A 25,507-nucleotide genomic window follows, 5' to 3' on the forward strand; every position below is an offset into this window, starting at 1 on the left:
AGTGTCATAGTGTTGTACGGCTGTACTTTGCCCTGGAGGGATTGATACCTTGTCGTACTGACTGCTGTTTGTCTTTAACCATGTGTATCCTGTTATATTCAATAAAACCTTCTCTGGTTTTAAATCAATGTGTGGACCAGTGGCGTAACTAGGGTATTTGGAGCCCAGGGCAAATTTGAAAAGGGAGCCCCCCACCACCACCACCTCGATATGTGCGCGTGCCGTAAAAAAATGGGCGTGGTCACTTAAAAATGAGGCGTGTCAACATGACACTCCCCTTTATTTTCACGCTGAACACTCCTATCCATATGCACCTTAACCCAGTAGTACCCCTTATACAGTACCCCCAGTATGCAGTTGTGGTCCCTCTTATGCAGGCCCATAGTAGTGCCCCTTATACAGTATCCCCAGTAGTGGTCCCCCTTATACAGCCCCCAATTAGTTCCCCCTTACTCAGTGCCCCCAGTAGTGGTCCCCCCAAATGCAGTGCCCTATGTAGTGTTCCCCCTTATGCAGTGCCCCCAGTAGCAGTCCCCACAATGCAGTGCACCCAGTAGTGGTATCCCTTTATGCAGTGCCCTTTATATGGTGCCTCCAGTAGTAGTCCCCCCCCTATGCAGTGCCCTTTATATAGTGCCCCCAGCAGTAGTCCCCCCCATGCAGGTTTCCCAGTAGTGGTCCCCCTTATGCAGGCACCCAGTAGTGATCCCCCCTATCTAGTGCCCCCTGTAGTGGTCCCCGCAGTGCCCCTAGCAGTAAGCCCCTTATATAGTGCCCCCAGAAGTAGTCCCCCCCTCCCATGCAGTGCCCCCAGTAGTGGTCCCCCTGATGCAGGCTCCCAGTACTGACCCCCCTATCCAGTGGTCCCTGTAGTGGTCCTTCCTGTTATTGCCCCCAGTTGTGGTCCCCCCAGTGCAGTGCCCCTAGTAGTAGGCCCCTTTTATAATGCCCCCAGTAATAGTTCCCCCCCCAAGTAGTGGTCCCCAGTTGAGGTTCCCCCTCCCGATTAAATGCCCCCTGTAATAGCCCCCCCCCCAGTAGAGGTCCTCCCAATAATGGTGCCCCCAGTAATAGCCCCCCCCAGTAGAGGTCCTCCTAATAATGGTGCCCCCAGTAATAGCCCCCCCGTTGTGCCCCCACCCCAGTAGAGGTCCCCCCAGGGGTAGCCACCCCCGTTGTGCCCCCAGTATTGCTGACAGGTTTTTAAAAATATATATATAAAAACATACTTACCTGAATCCACGCTGCTGCTGCTCCTCCAGTCCGCAACGCCGCTCCCGCCGCCGCCGCCTGCCAGTCCTCCCAGGCTGGCGCGCTCAGCATAATGGGACAGATGTCATGACATCTGTCCCATTACCCACTGCAGGAGCCGGACGGAAGTGGGTGCTGCAGCAGTCAATGAGAGTCTATCTGACTCTCATTGGCTGCTGTTTAACACACGGATCGCTGCCAGCACTGGCGGCGATGCGTGTGTTATTCACAGCCTGAGCCCGCCTCCTGGCGCTATTGGGCAAGCGCTCAGGGGGAGGGAACGGGCTCAGGCGTGCAGCACAGGACCGGCGCTGGAAGCCTAGCGCCGCTCCTGTGTAAATGTGTAGCGCTGACCGCACTCATTGCGGTCGGCGCTACACTGGTGGCTAACTAGGGCGGGCCGGACCGTGGCCGGCGGCGCCCCACCGCACCACCGGGCCCACGGCGCCCAGGGCACGCACCCTGCCCGACCCCCCCTAGTTACGCCACTGGTGTGGAATAACCTCCTTGCTTACATCTGTTGTGCACCTACCAACTTGTAGGCATCTGCCAATAAACACAACATACAGTACACACAAAATTTGCATATTTCTGCAGACATGCTGAGCTGTACACAGATGTGTGCTTAGTTAACCCCAAGCATATATCACATATACATACATCCATGTTTTTAACCATTTATTTGCTTGCGACACACGCATTTCCTATTTGGCATCAATAAAATGTAAACAATCTCTAATTCTGCAGAAACAACTCTCTGTCTTGTGTACAGGGCCGGCAACAGAATTCATGGAGCCCCATACACTCATTTTTTTAGGGGCACTCCATCACAGAGTCCCTGGAAAGTACAGGCTAGTTGCTTGAGAGTCTACCTTACCGATATGTGGTTTCTCTGGGGAACCTCTGAGCCCCCACAATGTCCCTCCATGCCCCCAGTATCACTCCATGCCCCCAGTGTCCCTCCATAGACCCACAGCGTCCCTCCATGCCCTCAGTGTCCCTCCATGCCCCCAGTGTCCCTACATGCCCCCACACTTACCTTATTCTATTTCTGCCTGCTGCGGCTCCTTTGCATGGGTGTCTTTCCGTGGATGGCACGCGCAATGTCACAATGTCATTTGCGCTGCAGAAAGTAAAGAAAACCTTTATTGCACCTGTGGTACCACTAATTCTGGGAGTACCACCTCTGAGCCCTATTAAGGTTGAAGTGCCCCTGTACATGAGAACTATATAGATACAATATATATATATAAATATTTGTGCACTTAATTGGCAATTGTATGCCTCACTGTGTGCCAGAGACTGTGCCCTGATCCCCCCGGATTGTGGACTTTTCCCCTGCCTTGAACTATTAATAATGGTGGGGTGCGAGGAAAGGACTTCCCTGCCGGACTTGGGAGGGAGAGCCCAGCGTGTTTGCGAGCCCAGTTGCAGTGTAAAGCACATGACCGGCGCGTGCAACTGGACACAGACAAAGGACTTAACAGGAGCTGCCCAGCTGACTGTTGGGCAGTCCTGAGGCAGCGGAGTTGAGCGCATGGTCTGCGCACTTACTTTGGAGCCCGGAGGAGACCGTCGGCGGGAGCTGCAGGTGCCGCTGAGAGAGTCCTGAGGTGGTAGTGGAGCTCCTGCTTATCTGTTTGACAACGGCGATTGACAGCGGGAGCGGAGCTCCTGGGACTTCCGCTACACATCAGAGGGGGCTGTATCCAGACTGGGAGTGGCTGGTCTGACTCACTGAGAGGCGGGCTGTAGGAGGAGAAGTCCGGCAGCTACAACTGACAATGGAGGTGGAGACTGGCTGCAGGGGAGTCTCCATTAAATCCGACAATCTGCAGGAGAGGTGGGTACATTGAGTAAGCACCACCTAACACTACCCTTCAGTGTACAGTTCATTCCTAACCCATTGCTCAGCCAAAGTCAAAGCTTAATTCCCGGCACTAGAGAGCCCGGTCCTCAAGACACTATCATATGCTAGACAGAAAGAGAGAAATATAGACTTCCCTAATCAACCCATAATAAGGGACTCATTGCAGCCTTTCTCGGTTAGCAGCCTACTGCTCAACGTGTCTGATGCCCATAGGACAGTGAAGCAATTGATACTGCTAGCTGACATATAGTCCGTTTATAATGCGTGGAACAAATGGCCTGGAGCAGTTAAATAAAAGCTACTATAGTGGTGTTGCAGCATAAACTTTGTTATCCCACCTCAGGGTTAATTACTCCAATCTGGTCCTGCATACTTCTCAGTTTACCACTCCTATATTGTGCAGCATAGTGTAGACATTTGTGACTGGAGACATTGTTGCTGCTTTGGGATATCCCTACACCATTACAAGTAAATGGAATACAATATTTCCAATTTGCAATGACAGGAAAGGAAAGAGTCAGTTGTGCTTAATAAATATACCTAACCTGGAGAGAGAGTCAGCACACCCTAACAGGGCATAGGATTACAAAGTTACAGTAGTGCACCACCGTTAAAGACATATCTGGCCAGCAACTGTTATAATGTATAGACTTACACAGTTAAAGCTATCTATTTAGGTTTGCAGAATATATATATATTGAGCAAGGTTGTAAAGTTGTACAAAATTCTGTTTACTTGCTGTGTGTCTTAAACTCATCCAATTTCGTAGGCATACAGACAGGGAAAGGCGAAGGTTCCTGTATAATAAAACTTAATCGGGACATGTGTGTTTTCTGTGTGAACTCTGAAATTGTAAAGTACCTTTTAATGTATCTGTATGAAACAAAGTGTTGATTCAACTGTTTGCTCTATCTTATATTTTTCCTGTTATTGCTAATAAAATACAGCATTGAGTACCAATTGGTCTGATGTTCCTAGAATCACGGGATAAATAACATATCCCAGTCTCGGGTGACTTTTCAAAGAACTCCCTCAAATAGAACACTTTAGTAGGGTGTTACACACTGCCTACTGCCGGTGCAACACAGCTGCTGCCCGCCCAGGGGCTGTTGGCTACTTTCAGTCTGAGGGACAAACACAAGCATGTGGCCCTGACTTCTCTACTAGCAAACTGCGTTAAAAAAATTCAGACTCCAAGGGGTTTATTTACTAATCGTCGAGTTCTAAAACCCAGTGCTTCTGGTCGTATTTATGCCCCAAAACTAAAAAGGCAATGCTTTTACATTTTGGGCATTAACACAATAAAAAACGCTGGGTTTTAGGACCCGACGCTTAGTAAATAAACTCCAAAAACTGATCGCCTCTCCTCGCTTATTAAAATTTTTATGCAAGATCTAACCCCACTTTGTTTATAATCAGACTCCAGATTTCACAGACTCAAACCTCCCATATCAAAATGCATACCCCATATATGACCCCCCACACACCTGTTTAAAATCTATGCCTCAAATTTGACCACCCCTTCTCCCTTATGAAAAATCAAACCTCAGATTTGCCCCCTTCCCAAATACAATTCCCTCATTAAAAATAATGCACTAGATTTGCCCCTTTCACATAAGCAAACAGCTCTATAATAAACGATAATGCCACCGATCCCCTCTCATGTAAACTCTTACCCAAAATCTGCCTCCCCTTTTTATTAAACTTTATGGTCCTCCCTCATTACATATAGTGCCCAGACCTGAGAAAATGTTGTCCCAGTTAGAGGTACAGTCCAGTGGCCCCAAGATCCCCAGATTTAACTCCGTTGGATATTTTTCTGTGGGGTTACCTGAAGAAACATGTTTATGGGTGCTCCGTTTTCCTCCCACACTCCCAAAAAATATACAGGTAGGTTAATTGGCTCCCAACAAAATTACCCCTAGTGTCTATGTGTATGTGAGCATGTGGTAGGGAATATAGATTGTAAGCTCCACTGGGGCAGGGACTGATGTGAATGGCTAAATATTCTCTGTAAAGCGCTGCGGAATGTGTGCGCTGTATATATAACTGGTAATAAATAGATAAATAATAAAATATGCTGTGAAGATACAAGATCGTTATCATCTGCAACAATGAATTGTTAATGCTTGTGCTCAGATTCAGCAGACATGTTGGTCAAGGTTCATCAGGAAAGGGAAAAGAGAATAGCCTTAACACTTTAACATGGTGGACAGTACTTCGAACATAGCCTATAAATTTTATGTTAAAACTCGAGAAAGAATAAAGATACATTAAAATGCAGAACACCATTGTTTTTTTTATGAAACTCTGCATCTGTTTGTTATGTCACATGACTAGCTTCATTGAGATACTGGGGACGTGGACAAATCAAGTGTTGGGAGGTATGCATGTACAGGAGATGTAGCCACTACTTAAAAATATTTGGAAAAACTTGCGCTGCTGCGTGTTGCACAGGGGGCACTAGAGGCTGCTCAGCCAGCAGCAGATCCGGGGAAGAGGGGGCAGTTAGTGAGATCGCTCCCCCACAAAGCATGCAGGGGGCGGGATGCATCAAAACCAAAAACGTTCTGTTTTCAGATTTTTGACTGCAAACCCCCATATGCACCAAGCTCTGAAAGCTTAACTTTCCAGAGCCTGGACTCGACAGGCAATGTCATCTATAGATGTGATTGTCTATTAGAAGCCTATTGGCTCCTTACTGCATAGTTCCCTAGGGATCCAGTAGGATCCCTCCGAGTGTCTCCCACAGATCACAGTCATAAACTCGGAAGTTTTGGTTGGCTTGGGATTTAGTTAATGTATGTTGTATATGATTGGTCAGAGTATATTTGCAGGGGCTTGGGAGGTTTTTACCCTAGCATAAGCACTTTATAAGTGCTAAGCAGTAAGCTCACTCTCCAGGTCATGGTCGCACACACTCATTGGCATCATATTCATGCCCACTATGACTCGGCCAGGCCCCTGTGCTGTGTCCCAATTCTGGGATTCCCAAAGTTAGGAGGTATGCACGTTTACAAATTTTGAACAGCAATATATACTTGTGCATTATACATACATTTATAGGTCTGCATGTTGGACTGAGAAAAGAAAGTGGTCTGAAAGCACAGTTTTAGTATCTAGTTGTTGATCCTACCTTGTACTGTAATCTTTAGCTTTATATTTTCATCCTGTCAACCGGGATAGATGCTTTTATCAACAAAAACCTGTGTGACTACTGTATTATCTTCTTATGTATAATGTGGATCTCTGCATGCTAGTCTGGATGGTATCTGCCAACAATTATATGTCTATTAAGCAACAGTCAATCTATTTATGTGCAAATAGAGCTCCTCAACAAGGCTATTGACAGTGCTTTATCAATACCCCATCCAATCTGAACTAACACAAGAAGAAATTAAATACTTGGCTGCATTGTCTCTTGCTGAACTCCCCCAGGAACAGGTTTAATTCACAGTAAGTAAAGCACCTTCCTCTCAGTTAATACCAGTCTAGAATGAACGATTTGCGAACAGTAATAATTGGTTTTACTTATGTTTTATTACCAGGCTGAGGATGTGAAGGCAACGGACTGTATTCCTATTTCAATCAAATTGCAATTAATATCAATGAATAGCCTTCAATGGATTGGCAGGTTTGTTTTACAGCTATTCCATTTACAGTAATGTAGAACATACAATATTAAACAATGTTTACACTTGTATGTAATGTATAAGTATTTCATCAATTGCATAGTAAACACAACTACTGAAGCTTAGTATGTTGATAAATTCTAAATACCCATGTAATGAGCTGCCAGTAGCTGCTCCTCCATCCCTGTCATAACACTGGGAATGTGGTGCTGGATATGATGTCACAGCCCAGCAACACACTCCTAGGGGGTATATTTACTAAAGTGCGGGTTTTTAGAAATGGAGTTGTTGCCCATAGCAACCAACCAGCTTCTACTTAACATTTATCTAGCACCTTTTAGAAGATAATAACTAGAATCTCTTTGGTTACTATGGACAACAACTCCACTTCTAAAAACCTGCACTTTAGTAAATATGACCGCTAGTCTGATGGACAGGAGATGCTGTCCACCTCCCGTATGCTAATAAGCAGTGAGGGTGGTGTGGGGGTATTACTTCTATGGGGAGACGGTGCCATCTGGGACATCCATATAGCTTTGGCCATCCGAGATTGGATGAGTGCACGCCCTTAATGAATGCTATGAATGGCTGTAATGTTACATTTGTTTGGTTTGCTGGGGAGGATGAAATCATACTTGCCTACTTTCCCGGAACGTCCAGAGGAATCAAAATTTGTAATAATTGTGATGCCCCCCAAAGCCCCATCTTCTATGTCACAAGCCAGTAAGGGGTATATTTACTAAAGTGTGGGTTTTTAGAAGTGGAGATGTTGCCCATAGCAACCAATCACATTCTAGCTATTATCTTCTTTAAGATGCTAGATAAATGTTAATTAGAATCTGGGTGGTTGCTCTGGGCAATATCTCCACTTATAAAAACCCGCACTTTAGTAAATATACCCCATAGTCTTATTCTCCCCCAGCCTTCTCTATGGGTGATGAGGAATGGTTTGCATGCAGTGAATCAATCAAATGCAAGCATTGCTCACTAGTATTATTATTATCATTTATTTATATAGCGCCACATGTGTTCCGTAGCGCCTCACAAAGCATAAACAAATAGGTGACCAGTGACCTACAGTACAATACAATACAAGGCAAGGACATGGATAATAGACATTGCTACATTAGCGACCATAACACCCACATAAGCAGCAGAGCATAAGCAACCAAGTGTTAGGTGCCATAGTGGGGAGTAAGAAGTAGATGAAAGTAAAGTTGGGAGTAGCACAAGAGGGTAGAGGGCCCTGCTCGTAAGAGCTTACATGCTAAAAGGGAGGGGCAGACAAATGGGTGTGACACAGATGGGGCAGATGGAGAGGAAGGAGCATGTAGCAGCAAGTTTGGATGAGAGCTGGAAGGTTTTAATGAAGTAGTGGGTCTTGAGAGCCCGTTTGAATGATTGTAGAGAGGTGGAGAGTCTGATGGGGAGAGGGAGAGAGTTCCAAAGGTGGGGAGCAGCACGGGTAAAGTCTTGGATGCGGGAGTGGGAGGAAGTAATCAATTGGCATGAGAGGCGGCGTGCATTTGTTAAATGAAGAGGGTGGACGGAGAGTGAAGGGAGATGAGATCAGAGATGTAAATGTGAGAAGATTGGATGAGGGCTTTGTAAGCGAGTGTGAGAACCTTGAATTGGGTTCTGAAATGGAAGGGGAGCCATTGGAGGGCTTTTAGGAGAGGGGAGACAGATGTAGAGCGTTTGGAGAGGAAGATGAGCCAAGCAGCAGCATTGAGGACAAACTTGAAGAGGAGAGAGATGGGATTTGGGGAGGCCCAATAGGAGGAGGTTACAGTAGTCCAATCTGGAGATGACCAGTGATTATATGAGGGTTTTAGTAGCATCCTGGGTGAGATAGGGTCTACACAATTTTACTCATGTTCGCCAAGCAAACCATGTTTTCATTCTACTGAGCAGCAGCACTCAGGATCATTGTTTTAAAAATGCAGCTGGATTAAGGCTTTGTTACAAAAGGGAAACATAAACTTTTGTGATGCTAATTCATATTCTATTAAAATGAATAAGACAGTGGTTCACAAACTTTTTGAATCACTGAGAATTTTTTTCATGACAACCCTAGGCCAACAATTTCTCTTTGAGAAATTCAACAAAAATGATAAAATTAAGTAAATTTGTGCTTAAATGTCATCCTTAGGTTCAGTTATGTGGTGGTGAACAGGCTTGTGCTTTGTTTGTCCACATGTTTTGTGATTGGCAGCCACCAGGACTAGTTTTATTATCTACCACACTGATCATAAATAATTTGATTTGGTGCTAGACCACCAACTTGTGGCACCCAGTTTGGGAGCCAATGACTTAATATATTGGTCCTCTTTGAATGTTTATGTAATATATAACTAATTTAAAAAAATGTTAGAAATAACTCTGGACGCTGAATGGGATAGGGACAGGGTGCCAGGTGCTATGACCTACAGATTCTCCTGGCAGCACAGACATACACATGATTTGGGGAAAAAAAAGAATTATACATGTAACAGGCAATTTTTGTAGTCAAATAGCTTTACAATAAATAACAAGGTATTTCTTGTTCACATAGTGTACAATATGATCTAATAACAGAGACTAAAGCACACTTTAACTTTTTTGGAAAAACAATTCACATTACAATCTTTTCCTCACACATGTATTTATATACATATGTGTCACACCAAATAATAATGCCCCAGTGCACAACAGTAATCACTACCACAGCAATGATTCATAATAGAAAACAAAAAGCAGCTGCTGAGCCCTCTGTTGTAAAGAAATTTAAGAGAAGCCATTTGAGTGAAGCCATACTAGTTAGCAGCCCGTCAAAATTACGGGACATTGTTGCGCCCATGAAAATCCCATTTGAGTGGTCATTTTTGCTTGTCAGCTCGGGGGGCTGCGTGTCCAAACGGAGCAACAATTGAATTGCTCCGTCAGGTGCCATCTATTGGCCGTCAGTGCGCAACTCACCTGAATTCACCCCATAGAGGTGAGGAGCAATCAGCCTTTTATATATATAATATAAATATATACAGTCAGGTGCATAAATATTGGGACATTAACAGAATTTTCATATTTTGGCCTCTATTCACCACCACAATGGCTTTGAAATTAAACAAACAAGATGTGCTTTAACTGCAGACTTTCAGATTTAATTTGAGGGTGAACGGTGTAGGAATTACAACGGTTTCTATATGTGCCTCCCACTTTTTAAGGGGACAAAAGTAATGGGACTATCAACTCAAAAGCTATTTCATGGACAGGTGTGGGCTATTCCCTCATTATTTCATTATCAATTAAGCAGGTAAAAGGTCTGGAGTTGATTCTAGGTGTGACATTTGCATTTGGAATCAGTTGCTGTCGACTCTCAATATGAGATCCAAAGAGCTGTCACTATCAGTGAAGCAAGCCATCATTAGACTGAATAATCAAAACAAACCCATCAGAGAGATAGCAAAAACATTAGGTGTGGCCAAATCAACTGTTTGGAACATTCTTAAAAAGAAAGAACGCAGCGGAGAGCTCAGCAACACCAAAAGACCCGGAAGACCACGGAAAACAACTGTGGTGGATGACAGAAGAATTATTTCCCTGGTGAAGAAAAACCCCTTCACAACAGTTGGCCAAATCAAGAACACTCTCCAGGAGCTAGGTGTATATGTGTCAAAGTCAACAATCAAGAGAAGACTTCACAAGAGTGAATATAGAGGGTTCATCACAAAATGTAAACCATTGGTGAGCCTCAAAAACAGGAAGACCAGATTAGAGTTTGCCAAACAACATCTAAAAAAGCCATTACAGTTCTGGAACAACATCCTATGGACAGATGAGACAAAGATCAACTTGTACCAGAGTGATGGGAAGAGAAGAGTATGGAGAAGGAAAGCAACTGCTCATGCTTCAAAACATACCACCTCATCAGTGAAGCATGGTGGTGGTAGTGTCATGGCGTGGGCATGTATGGCTGCCAATGGAACTGGTTTCCTTGTATTTATTGATGATGTGACTGCTGACAAAAGCAGCAGAATGAATTCTGAAGTGTTTCGGGCAATATTATATGCTCATATTCAGTCAAATGCTTCGGAACTCATTGGACGGCGCTTCACAGTGCAGATGGACAATGACCCGAAGCATACTGCAAAAGCAACCAAAGAGTTATTTAAGGCTAAAAATTGGAATGTTATGCAATGGCCAAGTCAATCCCCTGACCTGAATCCGACCGAGCATGCATTTCACTTGATGAAGACAAAACTGAAGGGAAAATGCCCCAAGAACAAGCAGGAGCTGAAGACATTTGCAGTAGAGGCCTGGCAGAGCATCACCAGGATGAAACCCAGTGTCTGGTGATGTGTATGCGTTCCAGACTTCAGGCTGTAATTGCCTGCAAAGGATTTGCAGCAAAGTATTAAAAAGTGAAAGTTAGATTTAGGATGGTTTAGTTTGTCCCATTACTTTTGACCCCTTAAAAAGTGGGAGGCACATATAGAAACTGTTGTAATTCCTACACCGTTCACCTGATTTGGATGTAATTACCCTCAAATTAAACCTGAAAGTCTGCAGTTAAAGCACATCTTGTTTGTTTCATGTCAAAGCCATTGTGGTGGTGAATAGAGGCCAAACTATGAAAATTCTGTCAATGTAAAAATATTTATGCACCTGACTGTATATACCCATCCTTTAGCATTTTCTATACATATATTTAACTATTTATAATACAGCATATTATATATATAAATATATATATATATATATATATATATATATATATATATATATATATATATATATATATATATATATATATATAGTGCCTGTCAAAAGATATTGTCCTTGATCAACCTAGTCTGGTTGTAACAAGCTGCAACACATTTGTGTTATCTACACCAGGATAATGATACGTTTTAGCTGTACTACATACTACAAAATGTATTTATGCCATTGTTCAAGAACATGAGTAGATTTCATTGGGAGGACTTCATAGAAGATCCTGCTACGGTTTCAAAATCTTTAATCAAAAATATGTTGCAGCTAAGAATGAAACTTAACTTCACACCAGTGACAATATGTAGAATGTAGACTGGAAACATAATTTAACAGTTTTAAAGGAAGCCTATATGCTGGTGTTCTCACAATGACATCCTTTACATCTCTTTCATCCTTCCCCATGTAACCTATGGCTATAGAAAATACAGCATCATTGTATATGTCACATAGTGGAGTCTTTGAAGTAAGTCATTAGACAATATCACTATTGTATTATATGCATAAAATGTCAGAATGTGCACTTTAGTCAAAGGCAGAGAATAGAATTCTATCTGCTACACAAGAACAATCTATTAAAATACCTCATAGTGATATTACATTATATTTTAACAAATTTATTTTGTCAAAATGGACAAAAAGATTTCCAAAAAAATCTGCTCATTAAATATTCTGGTTTGTCTTTATAAATTAAAAAAAAAAAAAATGAATATGTTTAATAATATTAGTTGAGCAATTTTTAATCAGTTATGCAGCACATGATCCCATATTGTCTGTGTGGCATCCATGAAATGAGATAGCTAAATGATCAAACTTTTGTATTCCTCTTTTCAAGATAGATAAAGAAAACAAAGGAAGCATTTGGAACAAATGACTAGCATAATATATAGCACGAGTGACATCATGATTATTTTCATGTGCCTTAAGTGGCCTTTGGTACCACAGAGTCAGACTAGGTCACCAGGGTTCTGCTGCCAGTCCAAGTATGCCATTTGGCTCTCTTTGGCCGTTCCTGCACATACAATCGGCATCGATGACATCACTATTGGTCATTGATGCCGATTTGAAGGTATGAGTGAAGAGAACTGGAGGCCTCTAAATAATGTTCTGGCATACATGGGCTGGCAGTGCATCCCCAGTGAGCCAATCCGACTCCGCACAGAGGTCCATACTTTACCTTTACAGAGGTACATACAATAGCATTATGAGATTAGAGAACCCATTGTATATTAAAAGATCATCCAGACCAAATAGGTTTATATTGGTTTTGTCAAACTTCTACACAGATATGTGATCACTCTGTGACATCATAACTACTATGAAAAAGACCAAAGTGGCTGGGTTATTACTTTAATCAGGAGAGTTGCATGTGACAATTGTGAGTGCTGTCTGAGGTCCCACCAGGCAGGGGCCCCTTCCTTTCTTGCCGATATATGTCCACAGTAGAATCTGGCACCGAACTCTGGGAAAATGGGACTTGTGCCATTTTCCCAATAATTTCTGTGGCACCGATGGATTGGTCAGTATCGTGGAAGAGTTACCGGGGCAATGGTAGAGTTACAGATGCAATGGAAGAGCTACAGGTATAGTGAAAGAGTTAAAAGAATGGTAGAAGAATTACGGGGCAATGGAAGAGTTACAGAGATAGTGGAAGAGTTACAGGGTCAGGGGAAGAGTCACAGAGGCTATGGAAGAATTATATGGATAGTGGAAGAGTTACAGGGACAGTGGAATAGTTACAGGTATAGTAGAAAAGTACAGGGATAGTGGAAGAGTTATAGTGGCAATGGAAGAGTTATTAGGACAGCAAAAGGAGTAGTCATGCCTAACACAGAGTAAGGATGTCAAGCTCCTGTCTGATGTACAAAGAGTGTGATATTACGTATACTTCTGTATGAAACAAAGTTCATATGTGCCACTTATTTCTATTGCTAATCTCCCTCAGTCTCTCTGTCACATAGGCACCGTAACAGGGCTAAATAGCGCCCTGTGCTGGCCTGCCCCTTTTGTGGCTGCCGTCATGGCGTCGGATGCATGGCTTCATTAAGTCGCATGGAGGGAGTGGGGCTGGCAGCACAGGTAACGGCAGCGCTGATTGGAGCACACTGTGGGCGCTCTAATCAGCAGCACAGGGTGCCTGCCTTCAGAGTCTAAAGGACCCTGCAGCATCGCCGCAGCATCATCCTGGCTGCGACACCCTGCTAGTCAGAAGCAGAGGCCGTGGGGTGGAGATGGTGCCACCCACAGAGCCTTATGATCTGTGCGGCAGCACCGGTAACTTATCATGTTGACTGTAGTACTCTATTTTACATGTCATTAAGTGAAAACAATATGCTTTTTCAGGAACACAGTAATTCCAAAGGGAAAAGAGCTAGAATATGTAACATTAACTTAAATTATCCTGTATTTAAAATAATAAAACATAAAAAAAATGATATTGCCCCTTTGACAGGCTTATGAGCACAATGGAACTAAACTGTGAGAAACTAATATAACAATTCACCGTCCCAGTCACCAATTAGAAGCAACTGTGTATGCTGGAAACAGCACAGTGAGCTACTGTACACTTGAACCTTATCATAAATGTCTTTAGACGAGTTTCAACTGCCTACAGGTTTGGTTTGTTTTTTAGCTGCGTTACACATGTTTTAAACAATGTTTTCATTACATTACTGGTTTATATATCTTCAAATAGGGTATTAGGTAAAGAGCCCTGTTTAATCCCATCCCAAATCTCTATGAGAGGCGAATGCTGTGTGGTGCTGGCCGTACATGCAGCCTGTTATACGGCTTCTATTCCTGTCTACGTGCAAGGACAATAGCAGATGCTGGAATGATGCGGTGTGCATTATTTGTGCTGTGTGCTTGTTTATACAGGACACCTGTACCAGATTTATGGGATTTGCGCTAATAAAGCCAAATAGCAGCAAACAAAAGTTATGCCATCAGCTTTAAAGAGCAATCTGTGATACTTGACATTTTTTTTCAAATTCATGTTGCCTTTTAATAAGACTTAATTCCTTTCCTGGTGCCTTTTTTGTGTTATTGGAAGATATAGCTAATGAGAAGCCTCCCCTTATTTTTGTGTGTCTCCTGCTGTTTTCTCCTTGCATGATGGCATCTCCGAGCATTTTTTTTCCTTTTATACTTTTAGTTTTAAATTTTTCATAAAAGAACTGGAATTTTAATGTAGCCACAACAGGTGAATATTTTTGAGTGGTGGGAAATGGTTAATAGTAGCCGAGCAGGAGAATAGGTCTCAATAAAAAGAAGCCTCGTATTCTCTTGATCTTCCTATATGTTCTTGTTTCTGCGTCAAAATTTGCTTTTTTTTTCTTTTTTCATGACCATCATTCCTTCTCTCCTTTGTCTTCCACTCAATAACACTCTTGAACTTATCTTTTTTTTCTCTCCTCCCCCCACCCCATCTTCTCTTGCATGTTCCTTTCTTCTATTCTTCGTCTTTCCTTTTTTCTGCCCACATCTCTAACCTTCCTTGCCACGCCATTATTTTTACAATACATAATACAATGGACTAATGGTTATGGATACAGTGCTCTTACCCAGTGCATTGTGGGACAGAAACCATATTTTTACATTACCCATGTGACATTTTTTTCTATACTGTTCTATGGCAAAGTCTATGCTGCTATACGTTCACATTTTAGATAGTGATGTATATATATTTTTTAGGTTATCCATGTAACGTTTCTCTATATCACTCCAGTTTTTCACACACGCACACACATATTAAAAAAAAAAAATATATATATATATATATATATATATATATATATATATGCTTCTCATGATATATTTGTAGATTCCAAAGCAGAGGAGACAAAGAAAAAAATATATATTCTGCGTTTATAAAAGCACATCAGGAACTTCTATTATTAATGTCGTTATTGGTATTCAAGGTAATTAGACATTTTGACCTAATTTGCATCAGTTGTAGCTCATTATATTGTTTAACTGTAATTAGTAGCAGTGAAGTAATGGGCAGCTCTTTCAGAAACGTATCTGGTGTATTCTTTCTGTATTTGCCTCATGTCTGAGGTGACATCGTAGGAAACCAATGTTATATAAAATCATGCACAGGCATCTGACCTGTGATATTATTCTAAGGGCAAAATGGATGAACAAATTACTTTTTAGATATAATAATTAATTTTATAATAACTGATATTGGCTCTATCTGGGTGTATATTTACCTGTATATAAAATGACCCTTTTTTACCTATACAACTAAAAACCAAGGGTTGTGTCATATTTGCATATTAATAACATAATTGTCATGTAAATTATTTTATTTTTGTTGATTAGTTAATTATGTGCAGATCTCTTTTTACAGTGATTAAGTGATTTTAGATATATGAATACGATTAATGTAACCATTGTAAGACAATAGGACATAATAAGTCAATTCATATAAAGATAGAACACAAGTGTTTCAGCAAATTTCTATAACAGAAAGTATAATGTACATTACTGTAGATTATAAATTCTAAAGGGCCCTCCACATTCTCCCTATTTTCTGTGTAAACGTTATTCTACATGACACGATAATTTTTTCATAGCAGAATTGATATTTTCTTATTTTGAACATTTATCATCATGAAAAACTGAGTACAAGAGAAACTAGACTGTAAGAGGTATATTTACTAAAGTGCGGGTTTTTAGTAGTAGAGATGTTGCCCATAGCAACCAATCAGATTCTACTTAACATTTATCTAGCACCTTCTGATTGGTTGCTATGGGCAACATCTCTAATTCTAATAACCTGCACTTTAGTAAATATACCCGTAAGTGTAAATTTAAACTTGAGATAACAAAATTGCCTACCACTGTTTAATACAATGTTATCTAACAAGATGCTTTGCAAAAACTATATTAGTGGAAGAACTGTTAAACTATTAGTCAGAATTCTACAACAAAATAAATACTTATATATGTCATATATTTATTAAGTGCTTAGGATACTTACTTTGAGAAACTGTGTCCTTGGAGCTTGATGCATAGTGGTCAGCTTGCTTATGGGGCAATATTACTCTACATGTTGTATAGCAGTAGCAACAATCAATATTAATTGAAAATAAATGTAAAGTCTATGATGTCCTCAAGTATAAGAAATAAAGACAGGAAAAACAAATAGCAATTCAATTTGATTCTTTTTTTTAGAGAGACGGAATGAGCCCACAAAACTTGGCGATAGCTTCATGTTGACAGTACCTGAGCCCCATCTAGTGTCTATTCTTGGAACTTGCATCGGTTGCTGAACTTCATGCACCAATAAAATACTAATTATATATATGTGTTGTTAATAGAAGACTGGAGGTTTGAGTACAGAAGTTTACAATATCACGCTACATTATTATTATTGTTACATTACAAGAAAATATTAATGTCAAATATTATATGGAGCAAAGTTAATTAAGTTAGTTTCTTAGGAAAGGCCACAATTTTTACTAGAGGTGATTTCTAGCATGTGCTAGCTTTCTTTTGAAGTACAGTATGGGATGGATCACATGACAACATTTTGTGAGACATCTACCTATCAATGTAACCTGGTATTATTCCCTTACAAAGGGGTATACTTACTAAAGTGCAGGTTTTTAGAAGTGGAGATGTTGCCCATAGCAATCAATCAATGTCTAGCTAAAATCTTCTGGAAGGTGCTTGGTAAATGTTAAGTAGAATCTGATTGGTTGTTACAGGCAACATCTCCACTGCTAAAATCCGCACTTTAGCAAATATATCCCAAAGTGTCACTCTGAACCAAACATAAAAGTAAGAGTTGTGATCCTGAATAGTACAAGATGATATTATACTGTAGCTCCAATAATTTACAATTGTTCATCAGATGACCATGTTACACAGATGACAATAAATTAAAAGGGTACGCCATACTATTTAAAGACATATATTACATTTAAATTATATTAAGGTGCTTAGTAATACATTTTTATTACCTCTTTTGTTTGCATATCCAGTAAAAAAATAGTCGGATATAACATAAAACAAATAAATGAGAGGACAGCTCTTGTAACTAAGAAAAAAACATATGAAGGTCAAACACATGACAATTTTAACTTAAACTGGAGCTCAAAGACTATACAGTACTAAATCTAAATATTCCAGATCTATTGTATTCCGGATCTATGAGGGTAGTGCTTAGTATGGTGCTACATCCTGTGTTATCCTATAAATAATATACATTTCTACAAATGTGTGTGTGTGTACGTACGTACATACCATTATTCAGTCACTTGCCCTGTCCCATCTTCCCTTGGATTGAGTTTCGCTCACCATATACCAGTAATCCTCTTTCCCAGCATCCCCTGGGATGTAATACACCCCCACTTACATCAGTCACAATGTTCAAAACAAGATTTTTTTTTTTTTCAGTGAAACATTTCCAGTTCTCATTAGTTCTGTTCCTTTGACCTTGAGCCTTAACTGTACTTTATCCAGCATCCACTGAGTTTTCACTGTTCTTGTTGAGGTTAGTTAGAAAAAAGTGATGAAAAATATCTGGAAGCTACTGGGTTAAGAATCCAGTCATAGAATGACATCAATTAGTAACCTCATTCCGCTTTGACCACGACGTCAGGGTGCGTTGTCAAGTGACAGCCTCTCCAATAAAAACTCAGTTAACGCGTTTGACAAGTTTTCTTCTAAACAATTAAGAAAACCAAGTGGTACGGACGTAGCTGACAGAACAGTTTTGCTACTTCAGAACAGACACACCAGAGGACAGACTTGGCTTTCTTCATCCTTGCCCCTTATCGCTGAACAGGCAACCTGACTAATCGACTTATACTTAACGTATAATTACTTCTAAATCTGCTCTAAATGAAACATCATCTCTAAGACATTTGCCTTAAAACAGTTGTAAAACCACCAACAGTTAATTACTTGATAGGCAAAGAAATTATAGTGGGAAGTTTTTAGGAAATGTGCATGATTGGTGAAGATATAGTCTCCATTTACCCTTCCTGGGTCTGAAGGCAGGCAAATAAATTTTAGCAAATGGAATAAAAAGCATTAGGCAATGACGTATTTTAGTAAAGGTCAATAGACTTGACCTCTAATGCCAGCATGTTGATTCAGACAGTATATTTTTCTGTATTACTTTGGTGAAGTGAGGACATCTTAGATTACTTGGTAGCTGCAAAGAATGCAACTTATATAACAATAACCACAACAATAGACAGCACTTTCTTGTACAAAATGAGTCATGTGTTCTATATTAGGGTTAATGGGTTCAATAAGGAAGTGAGTGTTTGTGTGTACCAGACAGGAAAAAGAGCGGTACAGCCTGTGCTGCAATTTTGGGGCATCTTAGACAATACAAACATTTTCCCTAAATTACACCCCTAATTCACTGTAGCATATATTAGTAAAAATAATAAAACATAATTGATGTTAATCATATACTCTGTGCATCTATATATAGTGTGACATTTATAGAACCCTGCACTGTATAAGCAGTAGAGATGAGCGGTTCGGATTCTGTGGAATCCGAACCGCTCCGAACATTGGGGATCCGAGTCCACCCGAACCCTGTTCGGGTGTTCACCGCCTGACTCGGATCCCCGTTCGGGGCCGAACGGCGGCCGCCTGATGTCGGATTCTCACTAGAGAATCCGACATCAGGTCTCCTCGCGTGTAGGGCAGAGCGCAGTGATAGCGCTCTGCCCTACACAGACACAGACACACAGCCGCCAGCGGCAGCTGTGTGTTTGTTACAGCAGCCAATGAGAGTCACACAGACTCTCATTGGCTGCTGCACGGAGGGAGCCGGCTGGAGCTCACACATGAGCTCCGTCTTCCGGCTCCCTCCTCAGCGTGTGACAGAGCGGACGGCGCGGGAGCGGGGATACAGGTAAGTTTTATTTTTTTTATTTTTTTACTTGTCAAAGGTCCGGGGGCGCTACTGGGGGGGGGGGTCTGCACTACTGGGGGGGTCTGCTACTGGGGGGGGGCTATACTACTGGGGGGGCCATACTACAGAGGGGCCTGCTACTGGGGGGGCTATACTACTGGGGGGGGGGTCTGCACTACTGGGGGGGGTCTGCTACTGGGGGAGGCAATACTACTGGGGGGGCCATACTACAGAGGGGCCTGCTACTGGGGGGGGCTATACTACTGGGGGGGGGTCTGCTACTGGGGGGGCCATACTACTGGGGGGGCCTACTACAGGGGGGGCCATACTACAGGGGGGGCCCATACTACAGGGGGGGCTACTACTGGAGCAGCCTACTACTGGGGGGGCCTGCTACTGGGGCAGCCTACTACTGGGGGAGCCATACTACTGGGGGGGCATACTACTGGGTGGCATGCTAATGGGGGGCATACTACTGGGGGGGCCTGCTAATGGGGGGCATACTACTGGGGAGCATTCAACTGGGGGCACTGCATAGTGGACCGTACTACTAAGGGGACTGCATAGGGGGCACCACTGCTGGGGGACATTGTGTAAGGGACACCGCTACTGTGGGCATTGTGTAAAAGGGTCACTACTGTGGGCATTGTGTAAAAGGGGCACTACTGTGTGTCGTAACATAAATAAGAGACACTACTTTATGGTGTAATGTGAATCAGGCCCTATGTGCGGTGTAATGCTAATAAGATTGTGCACTGTGACTCCTAGGGCCGTAGCCCACTTTGTAAACAAGTACTGTGACTCTGCTGGCCGTACCCCACTGGGTGGGTGCACTACTTTTCATTTCTGCCACTGCTGTGTGGCAATGTGTCATAGATGTGCTTTATACTGTGGTGTCTGTGTCGTTGTGCCGCTGCTTTGTCGCTTAGTAACCAGTCAGCTCACTGCAACCTTTGGCCAATAATGTTGAAAACAATATTATAAGCTGTGATATGGTCTAAATTGACTGGAAATTAATGTTATTGAGGTTAATAATACTCTAGGAAGAAAAAAAAGACCAATTTATGTGATTTTAGCTTTTTTTGTCAATTTTTGTAAAAAATCCAAATCCAAATCCAAATCCAAAGCCAGTCACCGCAGTTTGGCAAATCCAAATCCAAATCCAAAGCCGGACGACGAATTAGAACCAAATCCAAATCCAAATCCGGCAAAAATGGTCCGGCGCACATCCCTAATAAGCAGTTCAGTTCTTTTCGCCAAATTAGCGCAAGTTTGTATTTATCTTATTGGCAATCCAAAACACATGAGAGCCAGATAGCCAATAAAATGCTTTATTTCAGAACCGAACATAACCGAGTAGAACCGAACCACTTATCTCTAATAAAAAGTAGCGAAATCTGTCAATTCATATGAAAAAATCACAAAACAGTTGTTAAATGTGTTTTTAAATGTAATTTTAAAAATCCATCTACTTTTGCTAATTTGAGAATAGTAACACCAGATTTATATTTTATGATATGTAAGTAATATCTTAAACACTAACAAATTTTAATATCACATTCATACATTTTGGAGTTAGATCTGACAGAAGTGTGAGTTAATCCCAGTTTTAGAGTCACTTTTGTGACTTTGGCTAGCTGTTTTAAAATGTCTTTAAAAACTTGTAAATATGGTGTTACTCAAAAAAGAGACATAATTCTACCTTTATGGATTTGGTGTATAGTGTTAAAAAATTATCTAACTGAATATGCAGTTGTTCTGCTGTTATGACTAATACAAATATCATTTTGGCTACACATTTTTTTAAACTACATTTTTGGTAAAAAAAAAAATGCACACGGATAATGACAGTCACTATCAGGTTTCAAATTGGTGCAAGATACTTTGAAATACATTAAGAGAGGGGCAGCAAATTTTATTACATTAATAATTAATAAAAGAAAAGAAATTATAACACTGCCCCAAACAAATTATAAAAAAGTGGTAACTGTAAGTGTACATATTTTTAAATTATGTAAACAAACTATGACTTAACATTTCTGCATATTCTGTACATCTGATTTCACTACAATCATCTATAGGAAGTCAGATCAATAAATATTAAATACGTATATAAATGTATGTGATCTTATGCAATACAACAATTTCTTTAATAATATATACAGTACTGCAATTATCACATAATAATAACTCCTGCCAGCTGAGTAATTACCACTATTGTAATAAGATTGTATTGTAATAAAAATAAAACACAAGAGGATTAAATAACATATCGCGCAGAAGACAATTATTTGGACGAATTTGCAATGTAATATTCTTTTGATGATTTTGTTTATGAGAATAAAGATTTTTGATCTTTATATATTTATGACCACTGTTATTACATAAACCTCCTATCTCTTGTTACCTTTTATCACTGCTCACAACACAGAAACATGCCAAAACCAGATCCTGCCCTGAATATGTATATGGCTGAATAGAGATAATTCTCAGCCTCTTACCAAGAAGACCTGCAAGTCCACACAAGCTTTCTACTTTAGTTTCAAGGTTACTTGACAGAAGACTGACCTTTAGTACGCAGAGGGATGATTAGGGAAAATGATATGGATCCCATTGCAGAATAGTTTCAAACCTGAGATGGGCAGCTTGGAAATGGTATTTCAAGTTACTGTACATCATCCATGTTCCTCATGAACAGGCATACAGTACATAGGGTGCAGACTCAACCACAACATTTGGCCCACCAATTATATACTCCAGTATTATACATTTTCCATGGTAGTGAATGGACGCAGTTGTGGCATCCAGCGATATTTGCACTGGTGTCTACTCAACCTGTAGAGACACAAAGCCACTTCCATCTGTACAAGCACAGGTGCAAAACACCTACTGCCTCTCTCTGTCACCATAAAAAAACAAAACAAAGCGTCTTTTAATATTATTTCTAGGGTGGGATGCATCAAGCATCGCATTTTCCATGTCCGTGTCCTGCTTTGTATTGTATTGTATTGTAAGTCGCTAGTTACTTATTTGTTTTTGTACTTTGTAAGGCACTGCAGAACACTTGTGGCGCCATATAAATAAATTATGATAAAAATAATAGTACATCCTGTCCCTAGTGTCTGGAGGAGAGATCCATGAATACAATCACCTTTGTTTAATACTTGCCTACTTTTGAAAAAGCATTACAGGGAGATTGGGAAAGCAACACCTAAGGGTGCTCATGAAAGTGGGCGTGTACTGCTACATCTGAGAGGCGTGTCATAACATTGATTTACATTCAATTGTAAACGAGCCCTAAAGCAATTAGTAAGATCTACTTGTTGATGAAAACACACTGATAAATTTCTGAAAATTCATAGGGGATGCAGTCGGCATCCCAGCGTGCGGGATGCCCACAGTCTAAATATCAGCGCCGAAATCCCAACAGTTAGAGATCCCGGCACCAGTATCCCAACCGTCAGCATCCTGAAGCTAAGTATCGGGGTGTTAGGGGGAGGTTAGGGTTAGGCACTAGGGGGAGGGTTAGGCACCAGGGAGGGAGTGTTAGGATTAGGGTGTGGGGAGGGGGTGGTTAGGTTTAGGCACTGGGGGGAGGTTAGGTGTGGGCACCGGGGAGGGGGTGTTAGGGTGCGGGGAGCGGGAGGTTAAGCTTAGGCACTGGGGGGGGAGGTTAGGGTTAGGCACCAGGGAGGGAGGGTTAGGGTAGAGTTTAGGAAAACACTTACCGTTCATTCTTATGGGTGTCAGGATTCTGGCTATCAGTATTCTGACCAGCAGCATCCCGACAGCTGGGATTTCATTCCCAACCTATTCATGGGGATCATAGTTATAGGGATCATTGTGCATTATAACCAATGCAGATAAATGATTCTAATGATCCCATTTAAATGTGTGTGTTTTTTATATAACAGCTTCATAATGGGGTAAGGTGCAATCAGAGAGATTATTAGACTCTTCAGGGAGTCAGGCAGATTGCTACTATTTCAGGGAGTCTCCCTGACAATCAGGGAGAGTTGGCAAGTATGGTTTAATATTTACATGCCTGAAAGTTTGAGCTGGCAAGCACAAGGGTTAAGTATGAATTATAGCAGCTGGTGACAAAGGAATGTGAACTTAGCCTTAGGGTGATCAGAATGTTCATGAAACAATAACCAGCTTCAACAAAATATTTTTTCATAAAAGAAAAGTTTTGAGGAGCTCGTAGAATGTGCGGAGATTAGTGGACACGGCAACTTGACTTTAATGAAAAGGTGCTGATCCCAACACAGTAACTATCACTGTTAAGAAATGATGTTTTCTTTCATTCTAATCCTCCTCTATATTAGGGAAGGGTGATGACTGGATGTGTGCTGACTGCATTATACTCCCTTATTAGCTGTGTGGTAGGATGACCTCAGAAAGTCAGGGTGCACCCGTTTAAACATTTGGCTTAAATGTGTTAATGAGGCTGAGCTTATGGAACTCAGCAATATAAAATAAACTGTATTTCTACTCAGAATAAGAGTTACAGCATGGGCAGAATGAGCTTCGCAGCAGTGACCAGGAAGAAATGCATGTAATATATGATTCTTTCTATTTTAAATAGATCTGTGGGAAATAAATACAATTCTTTCTGTCAATCTATATACACATATGTGCAATTTCTGCCTACTTGTATGTCTTCATCAAAGTGCAATTGGACTTCAATGATATCAGAGTGGCACAACATGCGACAGGATGCAAGGAGTGAACAGGATCAGAGGGAATACAGTGGTGCCAATTTCCATGTAACATTGGCCATTATGGGGTCTATGTACTAAGCCTTGGAGAGAGATAAAGTCATTTAGGAGCTGATTGGTTGGTACTTTATCTCCGTCCATTTTATCTCTCTCCACTCCAAGGCTTAGTACACAGAACCCTATATGAGGTTTACCGCATACAAACACCTCAAGTTCACCAAGGAGTCCGTAGCCAAGCTATGGATGGCCATTGGAAGCAGATGATTGGAAACAATCAATGTTGTCGATTCAATAGAAATTATTATTATTATTACTAACCTTTACTTGGAACCACAGGGGTTTTGCAGCGCCTTACAAAGTACATAGACAAAACAGTGCAAGCAAAAAAGGGGAACAAAGAATGCAAAAGATTTACAAAATAAAACATTGCAGAACATGGGATACAATCTATATAAACATTGTGTCATATGCAGTCACAATACCCATATTACTAGCACCTGCTGTTGAACCCAAAGGTTTGATGCCACTGTGGGCACTTATGGGGGTGAGGGAATATGACGGTATAAGTGAGGGAGGGAAAAGCAGAAAGGAAGAGGGCCCTGCTTGTGAGAGCTTACATTCTAAAGGAAATGCTTTTTCCATTCGACGCTGGGATTGTGATGGTTGATACAGTCACATGCTTCTTACCAATGTCTGATGGCATCCATTCTGCAGCGGATACCAGGTACAGTTGTAGTCATGACGCGTCTGCTTGTGTGCACGCATTGCTGCATAGTGCAGCAATCGCCAGACTGCGAGCATTCGCAGCTGGCGTTTACCTCATTGAAGTCTAGGGTGTGCGCGTGTATACGCACGTGCACGCCATAGACAAGTGCACACTATTTGCGTGGCTACATCTGTAAAAGTGTTTACAGCAGAGCTACTTTGTGCATCTGTGGCACCCCACTAGATCCCTGTGAAAATCTGGCTGTCCCTGGACTTCCCCTTTGTTAATGGGCTGAGGTGACCCTGTGTATACATGGAGCTACAGGAGTTAACAATTCCCCCATTTCTTAATGACATCAGCGGGTAAAACATAGCAGGCAGCAGGACCCAGAGGAGCGTGAAGAGAGGAGTTCTGTAATTGGCTGCTACACGGTGGGCTGAGGGGCGGAGCCAACAGAGCGGGAAGAGAGGAGACAGAGAGAGGTCTCTGAGGAAATTCGGTCCGGAGCTCTGTGGTGTTGGGGAGCCCTAACAAAAAAATTTCTGACAGCGCTGAGGGTTGAGGTGCTGCCAAGGGAGCCACCTGGTGAGCTGCCCAATCCAAAGTACAGCCATGCAGACAGTGGGTGAGCCACGCTGAGGAGAATGCAGCCAGCGGGACAGGAGAGGAAGCTGCGGGAGACGCTGCACC

The 25,507-nt window shown here is 41.7% G+C and overlaps 1 long non-coding RNA gene across 1 annotated transcript; it reads left to right on the forward strand.

Moving 5' to 3' along the window:
• The first annotated feature begins 2,780 nt into the window (after positions 1 to 2,780).
• On the forward strand, positions 2,781 to 16,762 carry LOC148481903 (uncharacterized). Its single transcript, XR_015871816.1, has 4 exons — positions 2,781 to 3,094; positions 6,449 to 6,577; positions 6,670 to 6,755; positions 16,684 to 16,762. It is a non-coding gene; the product is annotated as an uncharacterized LOC148481903 (long non-coding RNA).
• The last annotated feature ends 8,745 nt before the right edge of the window (positions 16,763 to 25,507 follow it).

Source organism: Taudactylus pleione, unplaced genomic scaffold (assembly GCF_031769625.1).
Source record: "Taudactylus pleione unplaced genomic scaffold, aTauple2 ptg000556l, whole genome shotgun sequence".
Lineage (NCBI taxonomy): Eukaryota > Metazoa > Chordata > Amphibia > Anura > Myobatrachidae > Taudactylus > Taudactylus pleione.